This window comes from Panthera pardus, unplaced genomic scaffold (assembly GCF_024362965.1).
Source record: "Panthera pardus isolate Hobbes unplaced genomic scaffold, ASM2436296v1 HiC_scaffold_1, whole genome shotgun sequence".
NCBI classification, from domain to species: Eukaryota; Metazoa; Chordata; class Mammalia; order Carnivora; family Felidae; genus Panthera; species Panthera pardus.
In genome coordinates this window covers 19,857,435-19,869,587 of record NW_026526654.1, presented here as the reverse complement: position 1 = coordinate 19,869,587, position 12,153 = coordinate 19,857,435, and the positions used below count along the sequence as shown (strand labels likewise).

Genomic DNA, 12,153 nt, shown 5'->3' with positions numbered 1-12,153 from the left:
TCCAAAAAGCCCTACATCCAAATAGCATCACATTGGAGGTTTAGATTTCAACAGATGAATTTGGGGGGCACACAAACATTCAAACCATAGCAGTGTTATTTTGAATGAAATAAACAAATAGAAAAATATTAGTTCTGCCCGAGAGATCACTCTCCATAGTCTCCCTGCTCTGAGAAAATACTGGAAACAGGCTTACTGCCTGGGGTCCTCTTCCGGGCTGTGTGACATAGTGGGACTCAAAAGGACTGGATTGGGGGCAGCCCCTGGGGGACCTCACTTAGCCTCACAGGGAGGAAACTTCCGTCTTGCCCACCTCACTGGCTCTTCCATAATGTTCGAGTTACTGGATGCACACAGAAGCACTGTAAAATAACTTTTCCATAAAATGACAAGCCCTGCCCACCACCCGTGTGGTCCTCCAGTTGCACACACTTGACAGCAAATACTCTAGGTGTTCTATTCAACTAAGTTCAGGGGAGGTGACATCTTGATTTTTATTCTCACAAATACACTTTAGTTTTGGAAGAAAAGCAACACTTCCTTGCATAATCACCATCCTCTCCAAATCTGGTGTGAATAATAATCACGGCCGGCACATAACACAGAACTTACAAAGATTCAGGTATACTTTTAAGCACTTTACATATCTGAACTGATTTAATCATCACAGAAACCTATGAAGTAGGCAACTTTATTTCCATCTTACCCCTGAAGAAGTGGAGACAGAGGGTGTAAGTAAAAAGTGTTGACTTGACCAAAGTCAAATAGCTAGTAAGTAGCAGAGCTGGGATCTGGATCCAGCTGGTCTGACTCTGGAGTTCAGGCTCTTAACTACCTAGAAAAAAGTGCTCCTATTCCCTGCCCTGGCCCCATGACACACTGAAAAATAAAGCAGAAGTAAATGGTTATTTATCTTGAATTGCAAGGGTAGTTTACATAACCTTACTTGGATAAATCATATGTGCTATTACAGCCTGAACTGTGCGCCGCCCCCGCCCAATTCATATGTTGAAGTCCTAGTCTCTAGGGCCTCAGAATGTGACTGTATTTGGAGACAGGCCCTTTAAAGAGGTGATTAAATTAAAATGAGGTCGTTAGGGGGGGCCCTAATCCAGTCTGACTGGTGTCCTTGTAAGAAGAGATTTGGACATCAACACGTACAGGCACAGAGGAGAGACCAAGTGAGGACACAGGGAGAAGTGTTTTGTTTTTTCCAGTTACTTCATTTTTACTACTACACATTTTCAGCAAACAAATCAAGGTGTAAACAGGATTTACTTCACATTATTATCTGGATCTTTGTCAAATAAACAGGAAATTCTCTTTAAATAACCATCTCACTGCCCGCAAATGAGAGCAAACTTGCCTGCATATCACAAATGAGTCATAAACCAAGGACAGAGGCCTCAGGAGAAACCAACCCCACCACGCCTGCATCTTGGACTTTCGTCTTCCAGAACCATGAGGAAGAGACTTCTGCTGTCTAAGTCTGCGGTGCTTTGTCACAGCAGCCCACGCAGACTCAGGCAGTGTGGATGTGAGATCCACCTTCCCCTCTGGCCTCCACCTGATGAGCTCACTTCCCTCAGCCCCCACTGAGCCCACTGGGACAGGCACACTGCCTGTGTGCCAGCCCCAGTATCCAGTCTAACTCAAACTGGACTCCCTGTTTTCCTCTCCAAGGTGGATCTTCTCCCAACTCTCTCCTTGACCGGCATCAATTCCAAGTCTGTCCCCTCAAAGCAGCCGCATGCCACCCTCCTGTCCACAGCCTCTGCCCTTACCCACCTTCAAACAGCTACAATCCAGATCATTACTCTCCTTTCAGGAGCTCTAGCCCCTGCCTTCACCCCTGAGCCGTACCGAGCTTCCTGAGGCCAAGCTCAAGGGCTGCAGGCTGTGTCCTGACAGGGTTCGGGGTCCAGACACCATGTGTCCCATCTAGCTGTTTGCATCCCTACCCTGTAACTCTAGCTTGCTGCCCTGCTGCTGCTCCCCAAAACCCTCCCCAGCTTAGCGTCCCCCAAATCCTAACCTTTTACTGCTACCTGGACCACACTTACACCTTCCTGCTCAAATCCAACCCAGCCCTAAAATCTCAGCCCAGACCCTGCATCTGTCCCAAAGCCTTCTCTGCTTGTATCTTAGTGCCCCAGTCACATTCTGCCCTACATTTCAGTTATTTTCGCTCTTACTAAATTTCTGAAGGACAGGTGACACATTTTAACTTGTTCCCCATAATGTGTGGAGAAAATTAATGAGTATTTTTGCCTGGTCCTGGGAATTCTCAATTAGCCAATTTCTTTTGCCTGTTTTGATCAGAAAGAAAGAAATGACAACAGTTTCCAAGCTGATACTTCGTTTAAAGCTGCCTCCTCTGACAACAGGAGTTGCAAGGATCATTAGTTCACTAGACACACCAGTGTTGTGTACTTACTGCGGATAGAGAACGCAAAGAGGATACGGGCCTGAGAAGTGGCCACTTGCTGCGCTGGGTCTGGACAGTGGCACTGGGCATCCACCCAGGGCTGGCTGACACCAGCCGGCTGTGAGGACACAAATGTGAGCTATGCCCTCAAGCTCAAAGTCCAGAAGAAAGGTGGGGCATGTGCTCAGAGAACTCTACAGTGGACAGTGGTATGAAAACGAAGTAGTGAACAAGATCTACTGACTGTTATGGGCTGAATCTGTACCTGCCCCAACCCGCAGCCAAATTCATATGTTAAAACCCTAAACCCCCAGCATCTCAGAACGTGACCCTATTTGGAGACAGTGCTTTAACCAGGTCATTGAGTTAAAATGAGGTCTTCAGAGCCTTAATCCAGTGTGACTGGTGTCCCTATAAAAAGGGGAAAACTGGACACACAGACACCAGGGACACTTGAGCACAGAGGAAAGGCCATGTGAGTGCACTAGGAGAAGGCGGCCGTCTGCCAGCCCAGGAGACACCCCTCAGGAGACACCAAGCCTGATCTGGACTTGTAGCCTCCATGCTCTCTGTTGTTTAAGCCCCTAGTCTGTGAAATGTTGTTACAGCCACCCTAGCAAACTCCTGTCAAACAACTCAAATGATAATGTGATCTACGATACAACATGGATGAAGCCGGAAAACATCCTGAGTGATGGAAGCCAGACATGAGGTCACACGTTGTTTGATTCCATGATATGGAACACCAGGATGGGCAAATCCACAGACCAGGAAAGCAGATTGGTGGTTGCCAGGGGCTGAGGGCAGTGAGAAGTGACTGCCGAGCATACAAGGAGTTTTCTTTTCAGGTTGATGAAAATGTTCTGGAACTACACGGAGGTGGTCGTACATTGTTATGATAGTGCTGAAATGTCCCTGAATTCTTCACTTTAAAAACAGTGAATTTTATATTATGTGAATTTCACCTAAATAAAAAACTCTTAAATTAAAAAAAAATCTTTAAAGAGATACACAAATAATACACTATTGGAATACAATGTGTTGAGTGACCAAGTGAAAGTGCTGGTACAGAGGGTAATGAAGAACAGAAACGGACAGAGGAATTCTGCTTGTGATTTGGATGTGAACTGACCCTGAGAGGAGGGCAAAGGTCATCCTGAGAGTGACAGGAGGAGAGTGGGAGGGGAGGCATTCCCTGCGGGGAGATGGGTGGGACCTGGGTCCCCAGATAGGAAGGTGGGGCTGCCAGCAGCCCAGGACTGGGCCTGCTTTCAGAGGATGGACAAGAGGAGTCTGGGGTCTGCAAAGTGGACTCGGCTGAGCTCCCAAAACATGGGAAGTTTCAACGTATCTGTTCCTGGGCCCCTTCCCTGGAGAGTTTAATGTAGCATGTCTGAAGTCGGGAACAGGAACCTGTATTTATAATAAAATACAACATTTCTGAAAGCTCTCTAGTGATTAATCTTTAGGGAAACCATTTATTTCCCAGTGAGTCTTTCCCATTTAAGGGAAAGGTCTTTCAGGGTTTTTGCCCCCAGCTTTACTGAAGTATAATTGGCGAATTAAAATTGTGTATATTTAAGGTGTACAATGTGATGATTTGATACATGTACTCATTGTGAAATGACTACCACCATCAAGCTAATTACCACATCTGTCACCTCAGTTATCGTGTGTGTGTGTGTGTGTGTGTGTGCGTGTGTGTGTGTGGTGAAAATATGATCTAGTCTCTTAGCAAATTTTAAGAATACGATACAGTATAATGATAGTCACCATGCTGCACGTTAGCTCCCTAGAGTGTATTGATATCACGGCTGGAATTCTGTGTCCTCTGACCACCACCTTCCATTCCCCTCTCCCCCCAGACCTTGGCAACCAGCATTCTACTCTCTGCTTCTATGAGTTCAACACTTTCAGAGTCCACATATAAGTGATACTATACAGTATTGATCATTCTGTGCTTGGCTTATTTCACTTAGCATAACATCCCTAGGTTCATCCATGTTGTTGCAAATATCAGGATTTCCTTTTTTTTTTTATGGTTGAATAATATACATATGATATGAATATAGTATACATAATATGAATGATAGTACATACATAAAATTCCATTATGTTATATATATATATATAATTCCATTTGTTTTGTTTTTTTTTTAACGTTTATTTTTGAGACAGAGAGAGACAGAGCATGAACGGAGGAGGGTCAGAGAGAGAGGGAGACCCAGAATCTGAAACAGGCTCCAGGCTCTGAGCTGTCAGCACAGAGCCCGACGCGGGGCTCGAACTCACAGACTGTGAGATCATGACCTGAGCCAAAGTTGGACACTCAACAGACTGAGCCACCCAGGCGCCCCTATATAATTCCATTTGTAATGGAATATTATACACACTTTATCATCTGTTGACACTTAGGTTGTTTCCATATCTTGCCTACTGTAAGGTCCTTCAGTTTTATGCTGATGCTACTGTAGAATTACTAACCTTTGGGTTAAAGAGGCTTCATTATTTTTTGTACACTATAAAAACACTGATTCACAAGATTTTCTAGAAAAGATTTTTGCTTAACCTTCAGCTATATGGAAAGTTCCAATTAACCAGAAAAACAAATTTTCCAAATATTAAAGATTTCACATGTATAGAAACCTGTATCTTTTAAAAAATAAAATGCTTCAAGTGTCCAAGTTACACAAAAAGGAAAACGAAATACATAAAAGTAAAGATGATATAAAAAGATCTCAAGATAACTAAAAGGTGGTCTTTTCCAAGTTTAATACACATTAGCCCTTTCAATTGCTCCATCATTTTATGTAACTATGAGACTGTTTCCCAAACACTATTACTGAATACAAATTTTCTAAGAGCATCATGTTTTCACTCACTTATGATTCAAGGTCAGCCTTAAGTGCAAGTATTAAGCAACAGGAATAACCATTTTAAACATGTGGAATAAATTCCATTTTTAACTTTCAACACCTGGTGTCAGCAGCATAACACAGTACAGGGCTATACGGGCTCTGTGCTGGGTGTGCCCCAGGGTGGTGGCAGCCAGCCCTTCATGGGGGAGGGAAGCAGGGTCCCAGTTCACACCTTCCAGAAGCATGACTTTACTACTCTCCCAGACGGCTGCATTCCCAGGAATCACTCGGGGTTAATGGATGGTCTCTATGCTTGTTTTAACTTTGAACATAATGATGCTAGGAAAAGACTAGAGTGAAGTAAACCTGAAATACTTTTTCTCCACATACAGGGTTTCACAAGTGATGGCCTGTCTACCTCCCCCTCCCCAATCCTATGACCCTGTGCCCACTACTTATGCACATCTACTTCCCCAATGTGCAGGTAATCTTGTTTATGTTGGCTTGCTGACGACACACCTGAAATACAAAGTCCAAAATCTCTGTGGAAACATCACTCTTTAAAGTAACTGGTTGGTGTTCAGGTCAAACTTCAAACAAAGGGGAGATGTCAGGAAGGAGAAGCCATCCTTCAGATGTCCTCAGTAAAGATCACAGCGTTGACCTCCAAGAGGGATCCGCTAGAACTGTAGAGCCTGGTACAGTTCAGCCTGCCCTCAGCCCGCCCTCAAACCCAAGTAACCTTCATGTGTCATTTCACTACCAAATAACAGTGTGGGTGGAGAACATGTGTGAGATAAAACTGAAGGGATTACAGCCGAGCTCCCACAGCCTGAGCATGTGCTTTAAAATGAGGTAATGGCCCAGCAGCTCCCACTTGTTTCCTGGCAGCAAAGGGATCCTGCAAAGCCCTGTCTGCAGAAGCTGGTTTCCACCCACTGAAGTCCATGAACCAATCTGCTTAACAGCAAGTAATAAGAAAGCATTGGTGTTTTTTCAAACAGCAGGCATCTCATCACAAGTTTCTGAAGATGATGCCTGCTGCGGCTGGGTGCACACGCATAATCTGGGAGGCATCGGCACCGCCTGGTGACCTAAGCCCTCTTTCCTCTCACTCCAACTGCTCCCAGCTACTGATGACAAGGCCTCTCCTTGCCCACGTGGATGGCCACCTCCTAAATGGTCTCACTGCCCCAGGCTTGCCCTCACCGCCCCCCCCCCCCCACTGCAACTGCATGCAAGACCGTGCCCCTCCCCATTTCCCAGCCTGGGCATCTGAGGGGCCCCCTCAGATGACCTTAATGATCCTCTCCCCTACTGACAGTGTCCCTGTGTGATTCGTGCCCCTTGTGCAAAGGCTAGCTTTAGTGACTTGATTCAAATGAACACAATACAGAGGATGTGATGGGATGTTACTTCTGAGATTAGGTTTTAAATAGACTGTGCCTTCCGTCTGGAGGGCTCTCTGGTACACTCTTTCCCTCAGACCCCTCGCTGTCAGGGAAGCCAGCTGCCATGCTGTGAGACTCCCTAAGGAGACACCCATGTGGAGAGGAGCTGAGGTCTCTGCCGACAGCCAGAAAGGCCCCAAGGCCTGCTGGCTGTCACATGAGTGAGCTCAGATGCTCCTCCAGTCAGCTGGGAGGTGACCACAGCCCCAGCCCACACCCTGTCTGCAGCCTGCTGAAGACCCTGAGCTAGAGCCACGAGCCAAGCAGCTCCCGGATTCTCACCTGCAGAAAATGGGGGATAATGCATGTTGTCTGCAGCCACTGATGTTAAGGATAATTTGTTATGCAGCTCTAGACAACAAATTCTAAAGGGTCAAGCCTAAGTTTCTGCACGTGGCTCACGCAGGACAATGTGTCCAGCTGCATCTTTCTCTTCGGCCATATCTAGGCCATGCCTTACACTGCTCTGTGGCAGGTATAATCTGACTCCCTCTTTTTGCTCATAAGGCTGCCATTGCCCCTAAGGAACTTCTTCCTTCCTCAACATGCTGCCTGGCAAAATCCTACTCATCCTTCAAGGTTCCCAGGTCACTTCAAACATCATCTCCCCTGTGTAATCCTCCCTTGTGGGCAGAACTGTTTCTGTCACTGAGTCCTAAGAATGCATTTCCTTGCTTTCTGGCACAAGATGTTCCACATTCATCTTGGACTTTCTCTGCCCCAGGCCTGGAACCAGCCATTTCTCCAAGGAGCCCTAGTTTCCAGCTGTTAGTTGGTATTTAGAAGCCAAGATCTGGGTGTGAGGTGTGCTTATTGTTCTTGCGGTGTTATCTGCCCAAGAGGCTCCCTCAGTAGACTATGTACACATATATCTATATCTATATATCTATATCTATCTATACACACACACACACATATTTATATCCATAAGTATTGAAAACCATGAGTTCACACTCACACACCTGACCCAATCCATACCACCACACGGTTCATCCTAGTTCTTGACATTTCTGTACTGACAACTCCCTTCAACAGTGGCATAGCTGGCTCATATGATCTTTGGTACAGTTAATTACATGATCAATCCTTCCATATGTAACTAATTTCCAATTTCAGTCACAACCATCTTCCCTGCACATAAACTCTCCTCTTGCCGCTCAGGCTCTGACAGCCCACATTGAGATAACCCTCTAAAAGGGCAGTCTACTCACCCCACTCAGCCTGGGACTCCCCATGCTAGGTTTAGGGGTGGAGATGGTGACTTCTTCCCTTTATGGGAGGGGCTGCAAAGGTGCCATGCACAGGTGCACACACAAGAGAATAGAAAGAATTTGTGGCCATTTGTGTAAGCCAGCACACCAGGCTCCTCGGTGTCACTGCTAACAGATGGCTTCCATTCTTAAGGTCCTCTTAGGAGAAAAGATGGCTGGCATTACACTGGCCATAATATCTTCATGCGAAGTAGTAGGAACTATGAAGGGCAGGGTGAGGAACAGGAGCAACCTCACTGACTCAGGTTCCTTTGCAAAACTTGGCAGAAGTCTCACACATTTCTCCTTCCTGTTTTTTACCATAACTTGAGGGACATGGTCACTCAGAATAAAACTGCAGATCAGGAACTAAGGAAGGAGACATTGGACATTTGGTGGTGACCACAATTTCTGCCACTCTCATTTTCTTTATTTACTGCATAACATCCTGCTTTCAGGAATTATCGAAGGCCTTGAATGAATCTTGGAAGCATTCCTGAGCCTCACCTATCACTAGGTTTGTAAATTCCCAATGTAAGTCATCCTAAGTGCACAGGAACTCTTAGAGAAGCTTAAGTGGCTGCTCGGATGCTATATACCACTACATCTCTGTTAGTCGAAAAATCCCATGTTGCAATGGGCCTTTCCAAGAGCTTACTGACTCTCCAAGAAAACCACCACCTATAAGGACATTTTATAACCCTTTACCTGTGAAAAAACACTATGCAAGGAGCAGATCAAAACTCCAAACCCAAGCAGCATAGCGTTCAAGAGAGGTGGGAGCAGAAAGTGGTGAAAACGGTCCTAGCTATCTGCCACATCAAAGGAAAGGGAGAAAGAAAAAGGGGAAAATAACACATGGAAGATAACCTCAGAAATGGGGGGACCGGCACAAGAGAACCACTCTTTTGGAAGTCTTAGGAAGGTTTATTTTGCAAAATGCCCCAGGAGGTAAGCCTTGATACATTTCAGATGAATTCATCTGAATCGATGCTGTTTCTCTGCAAGGAAAACCCAAGGACTGTTATTTAATGGAAAGGCACTACAGAAATGTTTCTATTTATAAATTATTATAGCAGTGTAATCTTGATATTGTTCCAACATCTTTCAGATCATAGATGTATAGTGTTATTTCTGAAAGCAGGAGAAAGTATGGTATATGTCGAACACATCTGAAACAGACATGTTTCACTTTGTACTCAGGTAAAACTCTGCTACCTTTTAGCTATGTGACCTTGTTCAAGGTGTTTCATCTCTCTGAACTTCAGTTACATCAGGGATACTAAAGCACACCTCAGGGTTAATGTATGAAGATTATATGAGATAACGTATATAAAAATTCTGGTACACAGTGATTTTAATAAGTATTAGTCCCCTCCCAAGAGAAGGGTAAATCACAGAATTACTGTAAACACTAAACAATAGAATGGGTCACAGATACAAAAGTGCCTGACATACAGTTTGTATGTTCAATAAATGTTAATTCCTTTTTTAACTTACTCATCCACACAAAAAGCTATATCCTAGTTATTTAGCATGGTTGAATGGTGTTTTTATAATGAAATTTAACCTTTTATGCATGTAAAAATTGTATAAACCCTCTCTGCATTAGTAAACACTGTATACTAAAAATGCAGCATATCCTTGGTTCATTGCAGCATTATTCACAATAGCAAAGAAGTGGAAGTAATCCAAGAGTCTGTCAATAGATGAATGGAGAAGTAAAATGTATCTACATACAAATATTCAGCCTTAAAGAAAAGAAATCCTGTCACGTGCTACAATTTGGATTCGCCTTAGGAACATCATGCTAAATGAAAGAAACGAGTCACAAAAAGACAAATACTGTATGATTCCACTTACATGAGGTACCTAGAATAGTCAAATTCATAGAGACAGAGAGTAGCATGGCAGTTGCTAGGGGCAGGGGGAGTGTAGGGGGTTGCTGTCTAATGGGTACACAGTTTCAGTTTCACAAGAAGTAACAGTTTTGGAGGTATGTTGTACAACACTGAATATACTTAACACTACTGAACTGTATACTTAAAAATGGTTAAGATGGTAAAGTTTATGTTATTTTTTTAACCACAATAAAAATTATTTTTTAAATGATGTAACTTGTGAGCTTTCATAATAATGCAAGATTGTCACACTGATTAATTATGGACTGTGCTACAGATAGCCTATGCAGTCTGCTGCCCAGAGCTGAATCTGTATCGTGCCTCAGGAGTTATTCTAGAGTATGCTTTCTTAAATAAATATATAGGATACGTTAGGATTCAGCTGCTAATGGAAAAAGTGGAACTTCACATCTTTTAGTACATAATATGTGCTATTACCATCAGAGAATTGTAAGATGTGAAAGCTGGAAGAAACTTATAAAATAAAAGGTAATCAAACTAAATGATTTACCTAAGGTCATATGGATAGTAATTATGAACAGAGCTGGAAAGAGAAAACATCTCCTGATTCCCCCTATAATCCTCTTATACAACCAACTCAGCTCTCCAGAATTCCTCACCTCTGAACTTCACTATTTAATACGCTGCCACCAGGGGGCAGCAGGTGTATTAGTCTGGTATTCTAAAACCCCAATTTAAGACCCCAATACCCATCTGTTATCCTTTCCTCCACTTCCCCATATATATGCACATTTATAGGACCTTATTAATGTCAACAGGAATAAAGTTTAAAGATCATCTATAATAATTTTTTTTTAAACAAAATAAAGACTTGGGTCCAATGGAGGTAACAACCTTACTAATCCTTCATTATTTTTTATTTATTCCAATCCAAATTCCAATCCAACTACTACGTTAGTTTTAAACCAAAAATAGGGGCGCCTGGGTGGCGCAGTCGGTTAAGCGTCCGACTTCAGCCAGGTCACGATCTCGCGGTCCGTGAGTTCGAGCCCCGCGTCAGGCTCTGGGCTGATGGCTCGGAGCCTGGAGCCTGTTTCCGATTCTGTGTCTCCCTCTCTCTCTGCCCCTCCCCCGTTCATGCTCTGTCTCTCTCTGTCCCAAAAATAAATAAAAAACGTTGAAAAAAAAAAAAAATTTAAACCAAAAATGACTTAGCTACAGAAACTCATCCCATTTCTATACATTTTGAACTACATTTCCCTAATACTTGGCCTCTTAGGTTTCATACCACAACAACCCCCGAAGCCCATCTGGCAACTTGTCCTCCATCTTTTTTCTTCACATCAGGCTCAGTTCTTCTTTCTAATGCCCCTGCATTACAAAGGAAGGTCTGTCAACAAGTCTAAGCAACTTTTCAGAAGTGAAACAGGGAGATTCTAGATGACAGTAATTTCCACTGTTCAAATGATACTACCAACCTGAAGCTCAAACTATGGCAGCTAATGGGTGAGACTTGATAGGGCCATCTCATAGCAATGACCTGTGCACCCTGAGACTTCCCACAGTTTCATCTAATTCAAGGAGTGAGGGACAACATTAGCAGTGACATTTAGGTATTTTAATCTAGGAAGCAACTGCACACTTTCAAGCAATAGAGACCAGTGACTATGGTCCCTAAGTCATCCAAAAAGAGGCATATGATCTTTATTTCACAAATTTCAAATGGTTTTCTTCCTTGAGCTTAATATGCTTAAATTAAAAAAAAAAAAGTATTTAAAGGCAAGTTTTCACTACTGCTTCAGACACATGGGAGCAGTCCATTTTTATTTTTAAAATTTTTAAGTTTATTTATTTATTTTGAGAGAGAGAGAGAGAGAGCACAAGTTGGGAAGGGACAGAGAGAAGGAGAGATGGAATCCCAAGCAGGCTCTGCACTATCAGCGCAGAGCCCGATGTGGGGCTCAGACTCACAAACTGTGAGATCATGACCTGAGCTGAGATCAAGAGTCAGATGTTTAAGCGACTACACCACCCAGGCACCCCAGGAGCAGTCCATTTTTAAACTACAACAGTGTTCACTGTATTTAAAAGGCATTCAAAGAAATTACTCTTTACTTACATCTAGTTGTCTCATGTAACTTACTATTCACTGAACAATCTAATCTAGCATAAAATTGATGGCAAAAGCAGTCATGGCACTATCAGTTACTATTTGTAAAATAGGAATGAGACACACACAAGATGCATATAATGAGGGGATCACTGCAAAACGCATCCTGCATTCAGACACTATTCTGTTAATCT

At 43.4% G+C, this 12,153-nt stretch overlaps 1 protein-coding gene across 10 annotated transcripts in view; it reads right to left on the bottom strand.

Moving 5' to 3' along the window:
* GGACT (gamma-glutamylamine cyclotransferase) overlaps positions 1-12,153 on the bottom strand; it is a 47,663-nt gene that overhangs the window by 27,146 nt on the left and 8,364 nt on the right. The window contains exon 1 of one of the 10 annotated variants that reach the window (XM_019443980.2): positions 2,438-3,302. The exons of 7 other annotated variants lie outside the window; for them this stretch is intronic. The gene's annotated coding sequence lies outside the window, so the exon portion shown is untranslated. Of the gene's footprint in view, positions 1-2,437; positions 3,303-11,148; positions 11,221-12,153 lie in introns of those variants that run through there. 2 more of the 10 variants (XM_019443976.2, XR_008418176.1) reach the window with 2 other exon arrangements.